The sequence below is a fragment of the Ovis canadensis genome, chromosome 8, assembly GCF_042477335.2.
Source record: "Ovis canadensis isolate MfBH-ARS-UI-01 breed Bighorn chromosome 8, ARS-UI_OviCan_v2, whole genome shotgun sequence".
In the NCBI taxonomy this organism is placed as follows: domain Eukaryota; kingdom Metazoa; phylum Chordata; class Mammalia; order Artiodactyla; family Bovidae; genus Ovis; species Ovis canadensis.
In genome coordinates this window covers 972,921-995,281 of record NC_091252.1, presented here as the reverse complement: position 1 = coordinate 995,281, position 22,361 = coordinate 972,921, and the positions used below count along the sequence as shown (strand labels likewise).

Sequence of the window (22,361 nt, the reverse complement as noted above, 5' to 3'; positions counted from 1 at the left end):
AGCTGCACACGTCTCTGCTGGGGAGGAGAACGCTAGGGAATCTACGTGTGAGAGGCAGCTGCTGGGCGCCCAGGGAGTCAGCCTCAGGGTGTGCGGGGCTGCAGACCCCAGCCAGGGACCCTGGGAGCCTTTTGCACTCCGTGCGGCGATGAGTCTGGGCAGCCCAGCAACCGCTGGATGAGCCCTGCACTAGCCCTTCCCTTCCCTCGCACAGAGCTCTTCCTACTGGAGCCCTTGGCAGTGTGCAAGCCACCGGCCCCAAAGCCCTCCCAAAGGACGCCTGGGGCCTAGGAGGCCAGGAAGGCGCCAGTGGCGTCTCCCAGCCTCGCGCAGCCGGCTCCTTCCTGGGCAGGAAGCCTAGCAGCGAGGCAAGTCTGGGCAAGGCTCGCCCAGGGCAGAGCAGTCTCGCGCCAGCAACTCTGCCAGATCGGGCCTCTGAGCAGAGCTGGAGCTCTGCCGTCCTGGAGGCGCACTCGGCTCCAGCCAAGTAGGGCTTGAGCCAAACGAGGCTGGGCTGCCTCTTCTTCCCTCGAGGAGGCTCGGCTCCCCTCCAGCTGTTCACTCGGCTTCCAGGTGGGGGCGCTCTGCGCCTCCTGCAGGTCTTGGCTCAGGGGCTGCTTGCCCTGAGCTGGGGCTGTGGGCGGGAGCCCAGGCACGCAGGGGCAGGCCCCAACCAGCTGCACACGTCTCTGCTGGGGAGGAGAGCGCTAGGGAAGCTACGTGTGTGAGTCAGCTGCTGGGCGCCCAGGGAGTCAGCCTCCATGTGGGCGGGGATGCAGACCCCAGCCAGGGTCCCTGGCAGCCTGGTGCACTCCCTGCGGCGCTGAGTCTGGGCGGCCAAGCAACCGCTGGAGGAGCCCTGCACTAGCCCTTCTCTTCCCTCGCACAGAGCTCTTCTGGCTTGAGCCCTTGGCAGTGTGCAAGCCACTGGCCCCTAAGCCCTCCCAATGGACGCCTGGGGCCTAGGTGCAAGGGCAAGGCAGGAGCGGAGCTGAGGCCAGGAAGGCGCCAGTGGCGTCTCCCAGCCTCGCGCAGCCGGCTCCTTCCTGGGCAGGAAGCCTAGCAGCGAGGCAAGTCTGGGCAATGTTCGGCCAGGGCACAGCAGCCTCGCGCCAGCAACTCTGCCAGATCGGGCCTCTGAGCAGAGCTGGAGCTCTGCCGTCCTGGAGGCGCACTCGGCTCCAGCCAAGCAGGGCTTGAGCCAAACGAGGCTGGGCTGCCTCTTCTTCCCTCAAGGAGGCTCACCTCCCCGCCAGCTGTTCACTCGGCTTCCAGGTGGGGGCGCTCTGCGCCTCCTGCAGGTCTTGGCTCAGGGGCTACTTGCCCTGAGCTGGGGCTGTGGGCGTGAGCCCAGGGACGCAGGGGCAGGCCCCAACCAGCTGCACACGTCTCTGCTGGGGAGGAGAGCGCTAGGGAAGCTACGTGTGTGAGGCAGCTGCTGGGCGCCCAGGGAGTCAGCCTCCGGGTGTGCGGGGCTGCAGACAAAAGCCACGGGCCCTGGGAGGCTGGTACACTCCGTTCGGCGCTGAGTCTGTGCGGCCAAGCAACCGCTGGAGGTGCCCTACACTTGCCTTTCTTTCCCTCTCACAGAGCTCTCCCTGCTGGAACCCTTGGCAGTGTGCAAGCCACCGGTCCCTAAGCCCTCCCTAAGGATGCCTGGGGCCTAGGTGCAAAGGCAAGGCAGGACCAGAGCTGAGGCCAGGAAGGGGCAAATGGCGTCTCCCAGCCTCGCGCAGCCTGCTTCTTCCGGGCAGGAAGCCTAGCAGCCGGGCAAGTCTGGGCAAGGCTCGCCGAGGGCAGAGCAGCCTCGCGCGAGCAACTCTGCCAGATCGGGCCTCTGAGCAGAGCTGGAGCTCTGCCGTCCTGGAGGCGCACTCGGCTCCATCCAAGTAGGGCTTGAGCCAAACGAGGCTGGGCTGCCTCTTCTTCCCTCGAGGGGGCTCGCCTCCCCGCCAGCTGTTCACTAGGCTTCCAGGTGGGGGGGCTCAGCGACTCGTGCAGGTCTTCGCTCAGGGGCTGCTTGCCCTGATCTGGGGCTGTGGGCGGGAGCCCAGGCACGCAGGGGCAGGCCCCAACCAGCTGCACACGTCTCTGCTGGGGAGCAGAGCGCTAGGGAATCTTCGTGTGTGAGGCAGCTGCTGGGCGCCCAGGGAGTCAGCCTCCGGGTGTGCGGGGCTGAAGACCCCAGCCAGCGGCCCAGGGAGCCTGGTGCACTCCGTGCGGCACTGAGTCTGGGCGGCCAAGCAACCGCTGGAGGAGCCCAGCACTAACCCTTCCCTTCCCTCGCACAGAGCTCTTCCTGCTGGAGCCCTTGGCATGTGCAAGCCACCGGCCCCTAAGCCCTCCCAAAGGACGCCTGGGGCCTAGGTCCAAAGGTGAGGCAGGAGCGGAGCTGAGGCCAGGAAGGCGCCAGTGGCGTCTCCCAGCCTCGCGCAGCCTGCTCCTTCCTGGGCAGGAAGCCTAGCAGCCAGGCAAGTCTGGGCAAGGCTCGCCCAGGGCAGAGCAGCCTCGCGCCAGCATCTCTGCCAGATCGGGCCTCTGAGCAGAGCTGGAGCTCTGCCGTTCTGGAGGCGCACTCGGCTCCAGCCAAGTAGGGCTTGAGCCAAACGAGGCTGGGCTGCCTCTTCTTCCCTCGAGGAGGCTCGCCTCCCCGCCAGCTCTTCACTCGGCTTCCAGGTGGGGGCGCTCTTCGCCTCTTGCAGGTCTTGGCTCAGTGGCTGCTTGCCCTGAGCTGGGCCTGTGGGCCGGAGCCCAGGCACGCAGGGGCATTCCCCCAACCAGCTGCACACGTCTCTGCTGGGGAGGAGAGCGCTAGGGAAGCCAAGTGTGTAAGGCAGCTGCTAGGCGCCCAGGGAATCAGCCTCCAGGTGTGCGGGGCTGCAGACCCCAGCCAGGGGCCCTGGGAGCCTGGTGCACTCCGTGCGGCGCTGAGTCTGGGCGGCCAAGCAACTGCTGGAGGAGCCCTGCACTTGCCCTTCCCTTCCCTCTCACAGAGCTCTCCCTGCTGGAGCCCTTGACAGTGTGCAAGCCACCGGCCCTTAAGCCCTTCCCAAGGACGCCTGGGGCCTAGGTGCAAAGGCAAGGCAGGAGCGGAGCTAAGGCCAGAAAGGCGCCAGTAGCGTCTCCCAGCTTCTCGCAGCCTGCTTTTACTGCTGGAACCCTTGCCTCTGCGGCACTCAGTAGCCCCTAATCGCGACTCCAATCCCGGAACTCCACCCTGACCTCAAAACCCTATATCCCAAACCTGTAAACTGAATGCCTAGCTCGAATCCCCAAACAATGAACCTGAAACCTGATACCTTAACCCTAACCCGACCTCAAACCAAAACACCTACCCCTTAATACCAAACCCAAACTCCAATCTCCAAACCGCAACCCCAAACCGCAAACCTCTAACCCCGAAGCCGAACCCCAAACCCCAAGCCCCTAATCAGAACAAGAACCCCCAAACTCCGAACCCCAAACCCCTAACTCGAACACCATACCATGAACCCCAACCCATTTCCCGAATCCAAATCTCTAACCCCAAGCACCGAACTCCCAACCTGAACCCGAATCCCCTAACCCAATCCCCTACCTGAACCCTTTACCATAACCCGAAAACGAAACACCAAACCCCTAACCCATAACCTGAACTGCGACCCCCTACCCTAAAACAGAAGCCCCTGTCACTAACCCCTAACCAGAACAGCGAACCCCTTAACCGAACCTCAAAGGCCGAACCCCAAACCCCTAACCCGATCCGTGAACCCCTAACTCGTACCCGAACCCCTAACCCGAGCCCCAAACCCAAACCCCGACCCCCAAACCCCATACCACAAACCCCGAACCATGTAGCCCAAACCCCGAATCCATAACTCAAACCCCGAACCCCAAATCTGGAACCCGAACCCCCAACCCCAAACCGCTAACACGAACCCCACACCCAGACCGCACACCCCTAATGCCTTACCGGAAACGCAAACCCATAAAGTGAACCCCAAACCCTGAACCCAAACCCCTAACCCGTACCCCACACCCCACACCCCCAACCCAAACCCCAAACCCCTAACCCAAACTGCGAACACCTAACCCGAATTCTAAACCCCGAAACCCAAACCCCAAAACCCAACCCTCAAACCCAAACTCCAAACCCCTGATCCGAACCCCAAACCCCAAACCCCTAGCCGGAACCCCAAACCTCAAACCCCAAACCGCACACCCCAAACCCCTAAGCCGAACCCCGAACTCCCAACCCCTAACTCCTAACCTGAACAGCAAAACTCGAAACTGCACCTCACACCCCCATCCCCAAACCCTGAACCCAAACCCCCGAAGCCCAAACCCCAAACCTCAAATCTTGACCCCCGATCCACAAATCTCACTTACTGAACCTCTAATCGGAACCCCCAACCCCAATCCTCGAATCCCAATTCCCGAACCCCAAACCCAAACCCCAAACCCCTAATCCGTAACCCAAACTGCAAACCCAAAAACCGAACCCCAAACCCCCAACCCACAACCCTGAACCCAAACCCCAAACCCATAACTGGAACCCCAAACCACGAACCCCTGACCCAAATCCCAGACTCCAAACCCCAAATCCCTAACCCCTAACCAAATCCGCGAACCCCTATCCCAAACCGCGAACCCCAAACCCCAACCCTCAACCCCTAACCTGAAACGCGAACCCCAAACCTCGAACTCCAAACCCCAAACCCGAACCCCGAACCCCTAACCAGAACCCCAAACCCAAACCGCGAACCCCAAAACCCAAACCCATAACCCGAATCCCAAACCCAAAACCCCTAACCCGAATCCCAAACCTCCAACCCAAACCGCGAACCCCAAACCCCAAACCCTTCACCCTAACCTCAAACCCAAACCCGAACTGTGAACCCCTAACCCAATCCGAGAGCCCCTAACCTGATCCCCAAACCCCAAACCCAAACCTCAAACCACAAACCCAAACCGCGAACCCCAAACCCTTTACCTGAACCTCAAACCCCAAACCCAAACTGCGAACCCCGAACCTGAACTGAGAACCCATAACCTGATCCCCAAATCTGAAACGCGAACCCCTAACCCGAACCCCAAACCCCAAACCCAAACCGCGAACCCCTAACCCGAACCCCAAACCCCTAAGCTGAACCTTGAACCCCTAATCGGAACCCCAAACTTCAAACTAGAACCGCGAACCCCTAACCCCAAACGCTGAACCCCAAACCACAAACACGAACCCTGAACCCGAACCCTAAGTAGAGAGGGGATTCCCCGCACCCGAACTCTGAACCTGAACCCTAACAAGTTGGGGGGATGCCAGAACCCTAAACCTAACCCTAACAATAAAACTCTAACATAAACATAAACTTTTCTGGCCTAAGCCCCGCCCCTTGCTGTCCCTCACCCCCTAAAAGCAAACGAGGCAAAACTGGGACTTGAATGCCTGACCTACAGAGCCAAGTTGGATGTTTAACTGGTTGTCAGCCTAACCGCTTCGCTAGAGAGGATTACTGGGTTTTGTTTTGCTCCCAGGCGCTCTTCAAGCCTCACCCCGCCACTGCAGGCTAATAAAGAACTATGGACCCTATTAGCGCTCACTTTACCTGTAACCCTAGAGTTAATGCCAACCCTAACCGTAACCCGAACCCTGACCCTGACATGAACCCTAACCCAAACCCGAACTCTAAGAAGAGGGGGGTCCCCGAATTCTAACCTGAACCCGAACCCTAACAAGTGGGGGGGGGGGTTGCCCGAACCCTAACCCTAAGCTTAACAATAAACCTCTAAAATAAAAAAATTTTCTGGTCTAAGCCCTGGCTCTTGCAGTCCCCTGCCCCTTAAAAGCGAAAAGGTCAGACTGGAGACTTGAACTCCTGATTTACAGGCCATAGTCTGCCCGCCTACTGGCCCGCCTAACCCCTATGATACAGAGGCTTGCTGCTTTCAGCAGGGCTCCCGAACCCTCTTCAAGCCTCGGCCCGCCAGGGCAGGCTAATAAAGAACTATGGGCCCTATTAGGGCTCACTTTAAGCTGTAACCCCAACACTAATGCTAACCCTAACCGTAACCCGAACCCTGACCCTGACATGAACCCTAACCCAAACCCGAACTCTTAGAAGAGGGGGGATCCCCAAATTCTAACCCTAACCCTGAACCCGAACCTGAACAAGTTGGGGGGTTGCCCGAACCCTAACCCTAAGCTAAACAATAAACCTCTAAAATAAAAATAAACGTTTTTGGTCTAAGTCCCGCCTGTTGCTGTCCCCCGCCCCCTAAGAGCAAAAGAGTTAAGCTGCAGACTTGAACTCCTGACTTACAGACCATCGTCTGCCTGCTCACCAGTGCACCTAACCGCTACGCTACAGAGGCTTGCTGTTCTGACAGAGCTCCCGGACCCTCTTCAAGCCTCTGCCCGCCAGGGTCTGGCTCTATAGACTATCATGGCTGTCCTAGGTCATCTTTGCTTTCTATAGTCATAGTTTTATCCCTAAATCATAGACAGATCAGCTGAGAAAAAGCTTGGATTGTCTCGGTGGGGTGGATTTGCTTGTCCTTGTGTTTCACCTGGAGGCAGTCGCGGTCCCGCGGGCCTGTCCTGGAAGGGGGCGTGGGGGTGGGGCGCACCGTGAGCGCGTCGGGGGCGGGGCGAGCCTGGGCTGCTGGTCAGGAGCGCGGCTCACGTGAGCGGGTCTGGGGCGGGATGAACATGGCGGCGCGTCGGGGGCCAGGGCTCTCAGGGCTCGCCATTGCAGCTGGGAATGCTCGTTTCGTGGGCTCCTGGGTCCCCGTCGATTGGCATCCAGCGAGCAGAGCGCAGGGCTGTGGGCCACAGGTAAGGGAACTCGGACTGGGCGGAGCAGGGAACCATGTATTCTGCCCTCTTTGTTTGCAGTCTCGGAGCCGACTAAAATGGCGGTCGCAGAAAAGCCTCGCCTTTGAGGTCAAGGGTTTTACTGCTTTACCCCTTTGCATAAAGCTCAGACCCGCGCGGTTTTCCCAAGCAGCCTAGTGTATTGCTTCCTACAGGCCTGGAGAGGATAACAGGCAGGAAGGCCAGGGGTCTCCAGACAGAGAAAATAGACTGCAAGTGTCAGACGTTTTTTTCTCTCTCTTAAGAGGCCGGAGGAGACAAAAGAGTGCTGCATTTTTTTTTCTCCATGTTGATACAAATTTAAAAGGTTTCTCAGAAATTTCTGTGTTGCCATGACCACTCCTGGCTCCACCTGAATTTAACTTTCCTCAAACCTTGAACTAAGCAATGCATTTTTCTTATGGAAATGTTTGTCTTAAGGTATGCTAATGTACTATGTATTTACCCAAGGCTCTGTCTTCAGGTCAGTTTCCCCTAAAGGCTCAGAAAAAACTTGACAAACCAGTATGTTTTACTCATACCTTGTTCTCTTAATCTATGTGAATGAAACTATATATTTGCTTGGAAATCTGCCTTTCTTCAAGATTCATGTCCATCATTTTATGGCCTGGGATGACTCATCTGCTGCCAATGTTATCTCAATGCATGCTGTGGGTGAGGGGCCTGGTGCCATTCTCTGACACATTGTCTTTCTTTCATTAGCAGACTGCTAGTGGCTCTATAACATCTGGCTAAAGACTAGCAGGGGGTACTCTTCCCCCTTTTACTGTCTACGTCAGCAGCTCTCTCGATCTCTTTTATATTTTAATAAAACTTTTTAACAGAAAACCTCTGAGCCATCAAGCTTCGTCACTTGCCCTGGATTGAATTCTCCTCTGGAGTCCAAGAATGCTGGCATCTTTTGTGGTTTAGCAACCACCTTTCAGCCTTTTGAAATTCATATTGAATCTTCATTTCAGATTGAAGATGCATTCCATGGTATTGCCAACTGAAGCCTTTTCATCGCTATGGCATATCTGTCCATGTCTTTAGGGTATTTTTCAGCAATCATGTATCATTTCCAGTGTGCCAGTCTTGTTATCCTCATTCTGTCCATAGCAAAGTCTTTTATTAATGTTGACATGACTGAAAGGGAATCGTTTGTTTAAATTCCTTTTCAGATTGTTATTTGCTGGTGTATACAGATAACACTGTGTCATCATTCATTTGTATCAGTTTGGACAGCTTGATAGTTGTCTTTAGTTTCTTTAATTTCTCATAATTTAAGATGACCCTGTCTCATATATTTACAGTCTCACCCCTAGTCTCAGTCATTTCTTCAAAGAACTGTCCTTTTTTTAAACATTACATTATTTTTGACTGTGCTGGGTCTTTATTGCTCGTTTGTCTAGTTGTAGTGAGCAGAGGCTACCCTCTAGTTGCTGTGCCATGGCTTCTCATTGCAGTGCTTTCTCTGTTTGCAGAACTTGGGCTCTGGAGCATGCAAACTTCAAGAGCTGTTCAAGGGCTTCATTGCCCCTGGGCGTGTGGAATCTCCTACACAGGAATTGAACCCGTGTTCCCTGCATCGGTAGGCAGATTCTTTACCACCGGGCCATTGGAGATGTTTCCTGTTCCCTTTTATTAGAGAATGATATTTAAAACATACATGTAGGAGCTCAATATGCTCAGCTGACAATACATGGATATATATATATATATATATACATGTATTCCAGCTCACCTTTGAACATATTCAGTTAAAGGTAATTTGTGATGTCTCCAACCTGATCCACCACGACATGGACATTGTAACGTTTCCTTTTGTTTATCTGTAACTTTGCATTCCAATGGTAAGATACCTGGCTTCCACCGCTTGTCATACACAGAATTCAGTGCTTGTCCCACGTGGTTACTGAAAAAAAAACTGTCAGATTGTCTTTCAAAGGGGGCTCTGCATGCATTGCACCAGTATCTTGAGTATGTTTTTGTATGATAGTTTACTATCAGTATACCCTCAGTGGCCAGGTGTCTATTTCAGTCGCTACCAATTATGAATGGGCTTGTTTGCTCTAGTGTTCTTGGACAATTCGAATACAGTTTCTTTGTCAGATATGCATTGTTTTAGGAAAACAGTTTTATTGATTGTTGGCTGTGTTGCCTCTTTGTGTGTGGGCTTTTCTCTAGTTTTGGTGAGCATGGGCCATAACTAGTGGTTTGCAGGCTTCTCACTGCAGTGTCTCCTCTTGTTGAGGGGCACAGGCTCACGGGCTTCAGTGGCTGCAGCATGTGAACTCGGCATCGTGGCTTCCAGGATCTAGAGCACAGGCTCGCTCGGCTGTTGTGGCACACGGGCTCCATAGGATGTGGGATCTTCCCATCCTAGGGATCGCACATGCATCTCCAGCACCGGGGGGTGGATTCTTTACTATGGAACCACCAGGGCATATTTTAGACTAGTTTTCCACACATGTATCTAGTGAAAGAGGCCAGGATCAAGAGGCATGGCAGCTGGGAATCCTCAGCCCCAGCTCTGGTGTGCTATCCAAAGCTCTGGGGCCTTTGGTGAGCAGCTCAGCTTCCCTGGGACTGTTTCCTCCCATCAGAAATGCCCTGCTTTTGGACTGTAGCCCACCAAGCTCCTCTGTCCCTGGGATTTCTGAGACCAGAGTACTGCAGGTGGTGCCATTTCCTTCTCTGCTGCTGCTGCTGCTGCTGCTGCTGCTGCTGCTGCTGCTGCTGCTGCTGCGTCGCTTCAGTCGTGCCTGACTCTGCGCGATCCCATAGACAGCAGCCTACCAGGCTCCTCTGTCCCTGGGATTCTCCAGGCAAGAACACTGGAGTGGGTTGCCATGTCCTTCTCCAGTGCATGAAAGTGAAAAGTGAAAGTGAAGCCACTCAGTGAAGTCGTGTCCGTCTCTTAGTGACCCCGGGGTTGCAGCCTACCAGGCTCCTCTGTCCGTGGGATTCTCCAGGCAATGGTACTGGAGTGGGCTGCCATTGCCTTCTCTGATTTCCTTCTCTGCAAGATAGCGTTTTGAAGATATTTTCTCCTGGATATTGCTTTTGATGAAGGAAGGGGGATCCCTTTCAGGGCTTGAGAGTGAGTTCTTGTCTGACACTGGGCAATGAGTTGTCTGAGGAGAGGAGTGCTGTCCAAGCGAGAGGCTTTATTGGGAAGGGCTGCCAGGGTGGAGGGCAGGAGGGTGAGGGAAACGGAGAGAACCACTCTGTCACGTGGCTCACAGTCTCAGGTTTTATGGTCATCGGGCTCATTTCTGGTTTGTCTCTTGCCAGGCATTCTGAATTGGGATCCTTCTTGGGGGCACACGCATCACTCAGCTGAGATGGATTCCAGCGAAGTGGATCCTGGGAGGTTGGTAGGACCTCTGAACTGGAGCCTCCCATCTCCTGACCTCTCCAGAATTCTGGTTGGTGGTAGCTTGTTCGTTCCTTGTTCCTTCCCAGGACCTCCTGTTGTAAGATGATTCCTGCAAGTGTTTTCTTTTCTCTGTTGCCTGGCCAGGGTGGGTGGTCCGTGGTTCATTTAACAGTTTGTTTTTGGTTCTCTCGAGTAAGGTCCTCCACAGGGTAAATGTATGAAATGATAAAAGGCAATGTTTTAAATAATTTATATTCATAATTTGGTAAGTTGGCTTGTTTTGTGTATGTTAGACCTGATCACCAGACCAACGGTCATGTAGAACTTTTGCAGTTTTCTAAAATTCTATAGTTTTTTAAATGGAGTTACCTTGTTGCAAAGTTTGTGTTTATGTTCATATTTTTTTAAAGTTATTTCTTTTAGTTGATTGATCATTGCTTTACAATATTGGTTTGATTTGTCATACATCCACATGAATTAACCATAGGTGTACCTATGTCCTCTTGCTCTTGAATCTCCCTCCCACCTCGCACGCATTCCCACCTCTCCAGGTTACTACTGAGCCCCAGTTTGAGTTCCCTGAATCATACAGCAAATTCCCATTGGTTGTCTATTTACAAATGTAGGTGTACCTGCATCCATGCTGCTCTCTCCATTCATCTCACCCTCTCCCTCTTGTTCCCCACCCTCGTCTGTAAGTCTGTTCTCTATGTCTGCACCTCCATTGCTGCTCTGTGAACAGACTCGTCAGTACCATCCTTCTAGATTCCATGTTTTTCTCTCTTTGACTGACTTCCCTCCCCTTTATTAGAACAAACTCAAATGTGTTCCTTTTTATGGCTGCATTCCATGCAGGCTCTGATTGTTCCTTAGCCATGTTTTGCGGAGGGTCATGGAGCTATTCTGCTCCATTTCAGTTTGGGCTTCCAGTCTGAGTGCTCGCAGCAGAGCTGCTTCTGGGTGAGCCCTCTGAGGTCTGTGAGCACCGGGCTGCCCGCTCTTCTCTTGTGGCCCGCAGGGGGCGCCAAAGGCCCCTCTGACCCGCGGGCGCAGGACGCTTTGCCTTTAGACTCTGCTCCGTGAGCAGCTGGCGGGAGCTTTGTCTCCTCAGGACCATCGGGGCTCAGGCTTCTGGATAACAGGGCTGCATCCAGGCTGAGAGGAGCAGGGTTGCCTCAGTGCCCACCAGCAGGGAGGCGCTGCAAGAGCGAAAAATGAGGATGGAGTAGACGTTTCCTGTGTCCAGCTGAGGGCTGACTGGAGGTCCATCTCAGAGGACTCAGGGGGAAAGAGCTCCGTGTGCAAAGCGGTGGGTTTTCAGTTAGATTTGCCTTAGATGATGTAGAGGATGAACACTGATGTTCTTCCGTGTAGGTGGCCATTTTCCTGTCACTGTTTCTTGAGAAGACTGTCCTTTCCTCTTCGCTCGTTCCTGGTTTGATTTTCAGGAACTGACCATGTACAGGTGGGTTCGTTTCTGGGCTCTCTATTCTCTCCTGGAGTCCATGTGTCTGTGTTCCTGCCAGTTCCTCACTGTGGTGGTCACTACAGCTCCGTGATGTAGTTTGAAGAGGGATAGGAAGATGCCTCCAGCTGTGTTCCTCTTTCTCAGAGTCTTTTTGGCCGTTTAAGGTCCTGTTCAACAGTAGCAGCCTAATATTAGGAATATTTCTATTTCTGTGAAAAATGCCATTGAATATTATTTTGTGATTGCAGTCCGTGTATTTGTTGATGACTTTGGTTGGAATGGACCTTTTAATTCCTCATTGTTCCAGTGCATGAGCGTGGAATAATTTTCTGTGTGTTTGTATTTTCTTTGGTTTCTTTATCAGTGCCTTCTAGTTTTCTGACTACTGGTTTTTTATGTTCTTGATTAAGTTTGTTGCTAGATGTTTTATTTAAGTGGGATTTTCTTAATATTTTTTTCTGATTGTTATTAGTGTATAGAAATGCAAGTGATTTTTGGACTGTAAAGGGTAGTATTTTATGATTGTAAATTAATCCAAAATGATTCAGCTTTACTGAATGTAGTCTAACAACTTTTTGTGAAGTGATGTGGAACATTTTATCTGTAAGATCTGTTTCTCCTGCAGTAGGTCATCCAGAGGACCCAAGACATGGTGGTTACTAATAGACTTCCCACACTACTTCTTCATTCCACGTGGACTCCTTCACGGGCAGTGAGCATCGCAGCTTCCCTTGAACTTCATCTGGGTAAGTCTTGGCCTGTATCAGAAAGTTTCCTGCCTGTCTGCTCTAAATTTCTTTTGTGGTATTGACATGGTTGTTTTGAAACCTAGTATACTTTCCAGTCATTTAAAATGTACAGAAAATGCCTAGCAATGGGAACAAGTGCTAGCATTTGCCACATCATCTAAAATACTCTATGTGTTTTATCCAAAATGGGTACCTTCTGCAGAACCAGCACATAATCTCCAAAATCAGGAAATCATATGGTACCTACATTATAATGTAATCCACTGCCCCACTTCCACTTTTAGCAATTGTTCAAGTGTATGAATATATCTTTTGTTTCCATCGTCATCCTTTTTTCTTTATTTAGAGTGTTACTGAGATTTTCAGTTATTTGGACAAACTTGATGGATTGAAAGCAGACATGGTGAATAAGGGTTCTGGGTGGCCTTTTCTATGTGGATTTCTTTTTCACTGAAGATGGTTTTAATATTTATTCATGTGGTAACATGTATGAATCCTGCATTCTTTCTCCCCCCCCCCCATAGTAATTAAAAATAAATAATATGCCATTTACCATTTAGATATTTGTAAGCATACAGTGTTGTAGCAGACAACCTTTTCTTGTTTTGCAAACCAGTTTAATAATGTGCACCTTGTGCGTGCTTTGGAGAAACTCAGGAAACTGAGTCAGTGACTGAAATGGCCCAAGATATCACCTTAGATTCCATCTTCATCTGAAAACAAAACAGGCACTTTCTGGTGGTCCAGTGGCTGAGACTGGACACTCCCAAAGAAGGAGGCCCAGGTTCATTCCCTGATCCAAGAGCTAGATCTCCCATGCCACAAAGGAGAATTTGCATGTTGTAGCTAAATATCTGGCTTACCTCAATGAAGGTTGACCTGGCGCAGCCAAATTAAAAAAGAAACAAATATTTTACAGATACAACCAAAGGAAAGGAAGGGTATGGTTGTTGTGCAGATTTACGGCTTAGCTTTCCCTATCGATAGAAAAGAAAAAAGAGTTTCAAAAGACTGTGTCTCATCCTTCTATCTGGCATATAGAGAGGATTCCTTTGAAATGAGATTTCTCTGGTAAATGTGACTCACAGAAGAGCTGTCTTGAACTTGGGTTTCAGAGATGATCATGTGTCCTCTAAAAAAAAAAGTTAATTGGGTCCCACTAATTCTCATGCTGAGGTGGTATATTTTGTGGTAGCATTTGCTCCCCTTCACTTTGGATGTATCCCCATTTGTTTACACTGTCATCTACTGAAGACATCCTGATATTTGAAAGTTTTTAGTTATTACAAGTAGAGCTGTTGTATATAATCATGTGATACTTTTTGTCTGGACGTTTTCAAAGCTGTTTAGTAAGTGCTAGCCATATAGTATTCAGGTCACAGGTGAGCTTTGTTTAGCTGTGGAAAAATCCAGCTATGTTTCTCTGTGGCATGTGGGATCTTCTGGGGTAAGGGATCAAACTAGAGTGTCTTGCATTGTCAGGCAGATTCTTTACCACTGAGCCACCGGAGAAGTTGTGCCCTACCCCCGTTTTTTTTTTTTGAGTTTACTGGATCTAATAGGTGTGCAGTGCTACCTCACTGTTATTTTAGTTTGTAATTTCCTAATGATATGTGATTTTGAGTCTTTTTGATAGGCTTATTTGCTATCTTTATATTTTTGTAGGCCAGGTGTTTAGGTGTATACATTTTTTATGAGATTGTTCTAGATTTTTTGGTATATTTGGAGTACAATCCTTTATCAGATATGTATTTTATAAATATATTTTCCTGTGGCTTGTGTTTAAGTTTTGTGAATAAGGTTTTTCACAGTTTAAATGTCTAATTCTTTAAAGTTAATGTTATATATGTTTTATATCCTTTTTTGGATAGACTTTAGTGTGTTGTTGTTGTTGTTGTTAAATTTTATAAGCAGAAGTGAGGTACTGTAGATACAGTTTTAAGCTAAGCTGAGGTACCATAGATACAGTTTTGCCTTTTGTCTGTTAAGAAGTTTGAGTGAGTTTGGTGTACACTGTATATAACATTATGTCTACATTCATTTGACTGGATATAGCTTCCAATTATTTGTCTAATTGGTTTTGGAGATATCACGGGAAGTCAGTTTTTCCAAGGGAAACTGAGGTCCATGAAACATGAACTCTTTTCGATCGGTCGGAATCACTCTCTGCTATTTCTGACAGATTTGACTTGTTTGGATATCTCATATGAGTGGAATCACAGAACGTTTGTCTTTTCTTGGTCTGGTTTATTTCACATGATCTAATGACCATAAGGTTTGTCCACATTGTCGCATTGTCAGAATTACTGACTTTGAAGGGCCGAATCAGATTCCATTGTGTGTATACCACAGTTTGTTTATGGAATTGGCTGCCATGGACACTTAGATCACTTCTGTTTGTTTGCCAGTGTGAATCATGCTGTTGTGAGTATGACGGAAGAAGTATCCATTTTTTCAGCCCCCTTTCCCAATCCTTTTGGGTACATAGCTTGAATTGGAATCGAACTATGTATTTATTCCATGTGTTTGTTTTGGAGTCATTTCTGTAATGTCTTGCAGAGTGGCAGCACCATTTAATGTACTTTTTCGTATGGTGGAATACCGTTCAAGCTTCTGAATATACCTTGTGTTGCATATTCAGTCTCCCACCAACGGACACTTGAATGAGTTCTACCTTTGAGCTATTGTGAATGTCACTATGAGTATTTGTGTACCAGTTTTTGTTTGAATTATTAACAAGTACATTACTATATATAAAAGAAGCCACAAGGACCTACTGTACAGTTTAGGAAACTATTAAATATCTTATGATAATGTATAATGGAAGAGAATCTCAAAAGGAATATATGAAAAGCACATAGTAACCATGATATTTATTGTGCCAACACTATGAGTTATCATAGCACTACTCAACGTGTATTTATACATGTCAGTAAAATATTCACATCTGTAAGGATATTATAAAAAATTATATAAAAAATCAAGAATTCAAACAGAGATTAAATAAACTTCCTGTCATTGCTCATCATCATTTATACATTCATACTACCTGTAACACTCATTGTATAAGTGCTGGACTAGCAATTGATGTTCTCGTAAACCAAGAGATTGTGAAGGTGTAAGGAAATATAGCTTATTGAATTCCTTAATGAAGGATTATAGAACTCTATGTCCATGAAGTGAATGAAATTCCATTTTATTGAACCACATTCTTACTAGAGTGATGAGCTTCCACCCCACCCAACGTTAGTTCACAATGAAATCCTGCAGTCCTCTGGCCTCAATGTCTGCTTCCTGCTACCGAGAAAGAAAAGATGAGGAAGTCCTGACAAAACCGATGCTATTTTTCTTTTTCTGATTTGTATTTTATCGCAGGGCTTGGCAAAAAGAGGGCCCAACCTGTTTTTAGAGTTCCATCCCAAGGGTCCCTCTGGCATGTTCCCTATGTTGACAAAGTGCTGATTATTTTCAACAAAGGACAATGATCTGCACTTCACTATCTGTTGCTTGAGCTGGAATAGCGGGCATCCCTTGAAGTGCATTCCTTCATGCTGAAGTAGGCATCCCTGAAGCAATAGTATAAGAGGAACACATTTATCACGTAGACATCGCAGCCCATGCATTTGTAATAATTTTTCAGTTATACCCATCATCATCGGAGGAACTGACTTGTCCCAGTAACAACGAGAGTACCCAGTATAACAGTTCCTTGACTTATGAGTACTTCCTATGAGTACCCTTATGAGTACTTCTTCCAATGTTGTTTCTCCTACTTTGGTCATGAACAGTAGAAGCTGATGGCAGTGGTCCTTGAAATGTATGTCGATTCCTAGGTGGCACAGTTGATAAATAAAAAATCTGCCTACCAGTGCAGGAGGGGGAAGTGATGTGGGTTTGATCCCTGGTTCAGGAAGATAACAATTCATACACATGTTTTATGTGAACCAGTTTGATACTCATGAGTTTTTTCTTCTGTATACAGAAAAACAAATGCTGTTCAAGGACACTGAAAGAACCCTGATGTTGAAAATCAGATCTGTATTGTGAGCAATGCTTAGATATCCATGAGTCGAAGCATAGTATTATGCCTATCATCCTTGTATTTCTCTCAGTGAAATATGTTGAGGAAAACTCTTCATTCGTGGTCTAGATTCACGAAGAAGCTAAATAGCATTCATCCTTTACGTTGACAACTGTGAATTTAAATCTCCTGTGAATCCTATGTGACAACCACACATACCAACATGAGTTATCAGTATTATATCAATATTTTTAGTCCTATTGTATGTCAACTAAAAAAATCAGTATATAATTGTACATGAAGTCAAGACATAAAATCAGTGCAAATACAAAATGTTCCATCCTTTGAGAAAGGGAGAAAAACATCTCTGTGCTTAGCCTATTGCATTTTTATGTATTAGACCCTTAAGTAGTTTATTCACCACACCCTGTGAATGATTCACAAATCTTCAGAGAAGAAAGGATCATTTCTCTTGAACAATGAGTAGTTCAACTATTCTCAAAGCAAAGCCATAAGTGAGTCTTATTTTGGGTGAGACCATGAAAACTCAGCGTTTTCATTATGCTTGTGCTTATGATGGGAGGAGGTCTGAGAAAGCACTTCTGAAGGTTTATTCATACCAGTCGTTCTCATATGTATCGAGTCTTTAAAGGTCGAATCACCAAGGTGTTGCTTCTACACTTGTACTAGGCTGAGCAGCAACATTCCCTTTCTCCGTAAGTGCAGTAGACGTGTTCCCAACCTGTCTGTCTTCTGTCCTCTGGAGTATGCATTGCTTGAGCTCATCACAGCCTAGTAGATGGAAATCATCAGGATATTCTGGAAACCCTTTTTATTTCAGTCTGTTCAGGAGGTTACCACTGCTGCAAACCTCTGGATTTTACCAAGCGCTTTTAACAACCTCAGATGAAGGATATAAGTCAACACTGGTGACAGCCACGGGCTTCCATGGCCTATCCATGATTGTTGGCTTTGCTTTCATAATCATCCTGTTTCTTATACCAGCTAAACTGTCAGTGTATTTTTTAATTACCATTTTATCTTTGATGGTTTTTAGAGCTATTATGGATTTTCCTATATATCTTCACTTATCGGTGAGGGTCTTATGTTAGTAGTAGTTATGACAACTGACTTTCTGTCTGTTAGCTGTGGCAGAATAAAAAAAGAATGACCCACTGTATATTATTAATATTATGTATCAATATATTGTTAGTTTTATTGTTTGCAGTCATCCAATTCCAAGTTTCTGAAATAAACTTTCAGAAAAATCACATCCTTTTGAATGCCCATTTGACTGAATAGGAGCACGGAAATGTTCTTCCATAAAATTGTTTACAGTTTCCATTCCGTTTCTCCTGTTTGATGTAGATATTGGCCTTTGGTTCTATCAGTAGCTTTGCAAGTAAAAAAAAAAATTAATTAGAGCTCGTATGGTAATTTTACTGTTAGCAATAAGTTTAGCATAAAATGAACACAGAAGAGGTTACAGTAGACCAAATATGAAAGTCAGTTTAAAAGAAAACATAGTGTTGAATGTTTACAGTAGGAATATAGTTATGAAGTTCCTTTATTATTATTCTATCCTTTCCTTTTGTTTTGCAGGGGTGTTAATGTACAGATTCCAGTACTATGGCTAGAGCGAATAATAGTATCATTATTCTTGAGAGCAACTCTACTAAGTCTTCACGCTCATGTCACTCAAGGTTTTTTAATACCTATTATGTTAGTCGTGTTTGTAGTTTGTGAAGTCACATAAGTTGCATTCATTCAAGCAATAGTATCAAACAGCTATGGCATCAATTATAGATGTGAATCGATATCGAATGTGAATCCATTTCACTGTGACAAGTTATTATTGTAGATATTCTATTCATGCCAGTAACAAAGCTGTGCAGAAATAATACAATGTTTATTAAGAAAATAAGATTTACTAATTTGTTTTATTATTCTATTTCTTTTAAACAGATTTAATGACAACAGGCTCAACTTTTCATTCACTTGTATGACTATGAGCAGTTTGACCAAGTTGAAGAAGATGACTCGTTTGTAGTCTTCCTCATCAGCTCATTCCATCTACTGGCTTTAAAATCATTTAGTACAGAGCTCACCGTCTAGGTGTTCATCCAGTGTTTTGTTTGCTTATCATGCAGGATCATTTTAAAAGGAAAAGTATGTGTGTATGAGTTAGAGCTCTGATCCCAGGAGTCCATGTAGAAGCTTCCCCTGAGAAATGTATCGTTTTTGCACCAATGCTACTGAAATGTGTGAATGTGGTATACCACGCGTCCCAATAAGTGTAAACAGCGTCATAGGCTACTTATTTGAAATGACCAGTACTCATGACATTCCATTCAACTGAGGACTAAATATAGCCAACGTAGGCTGTGTTTGCCAAATAGACTTTGAAGTATTCTTCACACAGTCCTTCATCGATGCCAGTTTTCAGATCGAAGAAACCCTTGCTCCATGAAGTTTGTGAACACATATACTCATGTTTTGTTTGAGATTTTAAAGTCATTCTTCAGTTTTGTTGGAGGAATGGTTCTGTATATGCCCCGTGGATCCCCAAATCCACTGATGTTCATGTGTCTTGGGGCTTCCCAGGTGGTTCTAGTGGTAAAGAACATGCAGAACATACCCATGCAGGAGACATGGGAGGTATGGATTCCATCCCTGGGGCAGGAAGATCTCCTGAGGGAGAGCATGGCAACCCCCTCCAGTATCTTTGCCTAGAGAATCTCATGGAGAGAGGAGCCTGGTGGGGCCTAGTCCATATGATCCCAAGGAGTTGGACACAATGTAAGTGACTTCGCACAGCACATGATTCGTTGTCATAGCTAATATAATGGAGATGACATAAAAAGAAGCACCAGCGGGCGAAAGTCAATATCCATCACTTTTAAACTTTGGAATGTATTGTGATATTTTACATCCATATTTGTATGACTTGATAGTTGGAGAATCGATGCATGTGAAGGCCTGGTTGTGTTATATGTATGTTGAGGGAAGATATATTTTTATGTGGTTTGACATATAGGTCCCATTTCATTCGTAGACATATGCATACTCATCACTTATCATCATTTTTTTTTTTTGAAAAGACCATTGTTTGGAAAGGTTGTTGTCTAACCATGAAAGATGCTTGAATTCTTGGGCTCCTTAGAGGAAGAATTCAACCCGGGGCCAGTGATGAGGCTTGATCAGTCAGAGCTTTTGTGTCCCAACGTTTTATTAAAGTATAAAAGAGAGAAAGCTTCTGACATAGACATCAGAAGGGGGCAGAAAGAGTGCCCCCCTACTCATCTTTGGCTGGATGTTATCTAGCTACTAGCAGTCTACTCATTAGAGAAAGGAATGGCAGCAGACCCCTCACCCACAAGATATATGGAGATGACCGTGGCACCAGGTGAGTCATCCTGGGCCATAAAACGATTGATATGAGCAAATGGATAGCTTCATTCACATAGATCAGGAGAGCCATGTATGAGTAAAGCATATTGGTTTGTCAAGTCAGTTCTGAGCCTTTAGGCAGAACCTACTTGAAGATAGAGTCTAGGGTAAATACATAGTACATTCACATAGCTTAAGGCAAACCTTTCCATGAGAAAAATGCCTTGGTCAGCTCAAAGTATGAGAAAAGTGAAGTTCAGGCGGAACCAGGTGTCATTATAGCAACACAGAATTGTAAGAGAAAATCTCTGTTTAAATTTGTATCAAGAAGGGGAAAAAAGATAACAGCTTGTTTCCTCCTGCCTCGGAAGTGACAGATAACAACTGTCTGACACTTGCACCCCATTTCCTCCCTTTGGAGACCCCTGGCCTTCCTGGCTGTTACCCTCTCAGTTTCATTCATTGAGCGTTTTCTGCCTTGTGAAACATTGGGCATAGAAGTATGTGTTTATTTAGGGGTATTTCATCCAATTTCATTTAAATGCATATGTGAATTAGAAAGTTTGACATGCTGTTGCTTTGTATACCGATTGGGAAATGTGAGCCTCCAAGCTTAATTTAGTTTTTCATGTTCATTTTTCTTTTTAGGGGTACAAAGAAAAATAATATGACTGTTAAGATCAGCTTTCGTATTTTTTGCCAAATATGAATTGGGATCACATCGATCAGAGATGAGTCTGTGCATGAAAGCCCTAATAACTAATGCTAATTGACTTCACTACCATGGGATGTTTTCATATCTATTGAGGATTTACTTCATGTATTTCGATTTTAACTTTCTGTCTTACAGCCTTGTTTGTAGATCAAAGCTATTTGAAATTGTCATCTGGTTTCAAATGGCTTGTGAGGTTATTCATGAGTGGTTCATAAAACCGAATGGATTGTACGTAGCCATACTTTGTTGTCATTCTATGAATTTGAAGAATGTCTGAAGAATGTCTGCAGTTATGCCTTAAAGATTCATACAATTGATGTCCAATATTTATCTCAAAAGACTTGCTTTCAATTTGTAGTTTCCTATGCGTATGTCTTTCTTTATGGATTTGGGTAGAACTTGTATTGGAACACTGAAAAATCTGTGATATCAACCGTGCTGACCTTTCTGGTGGTCATCATTAAGATTTTCACGCTCTATGGATCCTAGTGGAAACAGGTGCTGTTCATCCTACTTTTGTGAAGATTGAACTCATCGTAGAAAGTGGAATTTGTTGAAATATTTATGGTATAAATAAATCTTGTCTCTATAATTACCCAGAGTCCTGGTGCGTATTTGATTGCTAAGTTATAAAATGTATGAGATAGATGTGATCCATCAATGGCGACTGGATAAGTGGTGGAGAGGTATTTTGGTGATGCAAGAGATTTAAATGATATGATCATAGTATTTATATCCCTTTTATGTGGATAATGGGTCTTGGATCCATGTTTGAAACCTTACAACCTCGTCTTTTGTTATGCATGGGAAGTGTCAAAAATGAAGAAGATGCGGGTAGGTACTTCAAGGGTAAGTATAGGGCTGAGGGCGTGACTATGATGTGGGTTAGGGTTAGGATGTGGATGGGGGTCCGGTTAGGGTAGGGTAAAGGTTAGAGTTCGTGGAGGAGCCCTCCAAACTTGTTAGGGTGAGGGGTGAGGTGTGAGGGTTCAGGATGAGGGTGAGGGTAAGGATTCAGGGTGAGGGTTAGGATTCAGGATGAGGGTGAGGATTCAGGGAGAGGGTGAGGGTGAGGGTTCAGGGAGAGGGTGAGGGTGAGGGTTCAGGGAGAGGGTGAGGGTGAGGGTTCAGGGAGAGGGTGAGGGTGAGGGTTCAGGGTGAGGGCGTGGGTGAGGGTAAGGGTTCGGGGTGAGGGTTCAGAGTGAGCGTTCAGGGTGAAGGTGTGGGCCTCACATCTGATACAGGATTGTACTCCAAATATACCCATCCCTTCCCTTGAACAGACCTCTCACTATGGGAGCCCTTGGCAGTGTGGAACCCACCGGCCCCTAAGGCCTCCCAAAGGACGCCTGGGGCCTAGGTGCAAAGGCAATACAGGAGTGGAGCTGAGGCCAGGAAGGCGCCAGTGGCGTCTCCCAACTTCGCAAAGGCTGCTCCTTCCTGGGTAGGAAGCCTAGCAGCGAGGCAAGTCTGGGCAAGGTTCGCCCAGGGCAGAGCAGCCTCGCACCAGGAACTCTGCCAGATCGGGCCTCTGAGCAGAGCTGGAGCTCTGCCATCCTGGAGGCGCACTCGACTCCGCCCAAGCAGGGCTTGCAGCCTAAGGCGGCTGGGCTGCTTCGTCTTCCCCCTAGGAAGCTCGATTCCCGCATGCTGTTCACTCGGCTTCCAGGCGCCGGCTCCCTGCCCCTCCTTACGGTCTAGGATCAGGGGCTGCTTCCCCTGAGCTGGGGCTGTGGGCAGGAGCCCAGACACACAGGTGCAGGACCCAACCACCTGCACACGTCTCTGCTGGAGAGGAGAGCGC

The 22,361-nt window shown here is 47.3% G+C and overlaps 1 long non-coding RNA gene across 1 annotated transcript; it reads left to right on the top strand.

Annotated features, from left to right (window-relative positions):
* Positions 1-6,662: 6,662 nt before the first annotated feature.
* On the top strand, positions 6,663-21,159 carry LOC138445195 (uncharacterized). Its single transcript, XR_011258745.1, has 4 exons — positions 6,663-6,814; positions 10,130-10,263; positions 12,308-12,428; positions 18,418-21,159. It is a non-coding gene; the product is annotated as an uncharacterized lncRNA (long non-coding RNA).
* Positions 21,160-22,361: the final 1,202 nt, after the last annotated feature.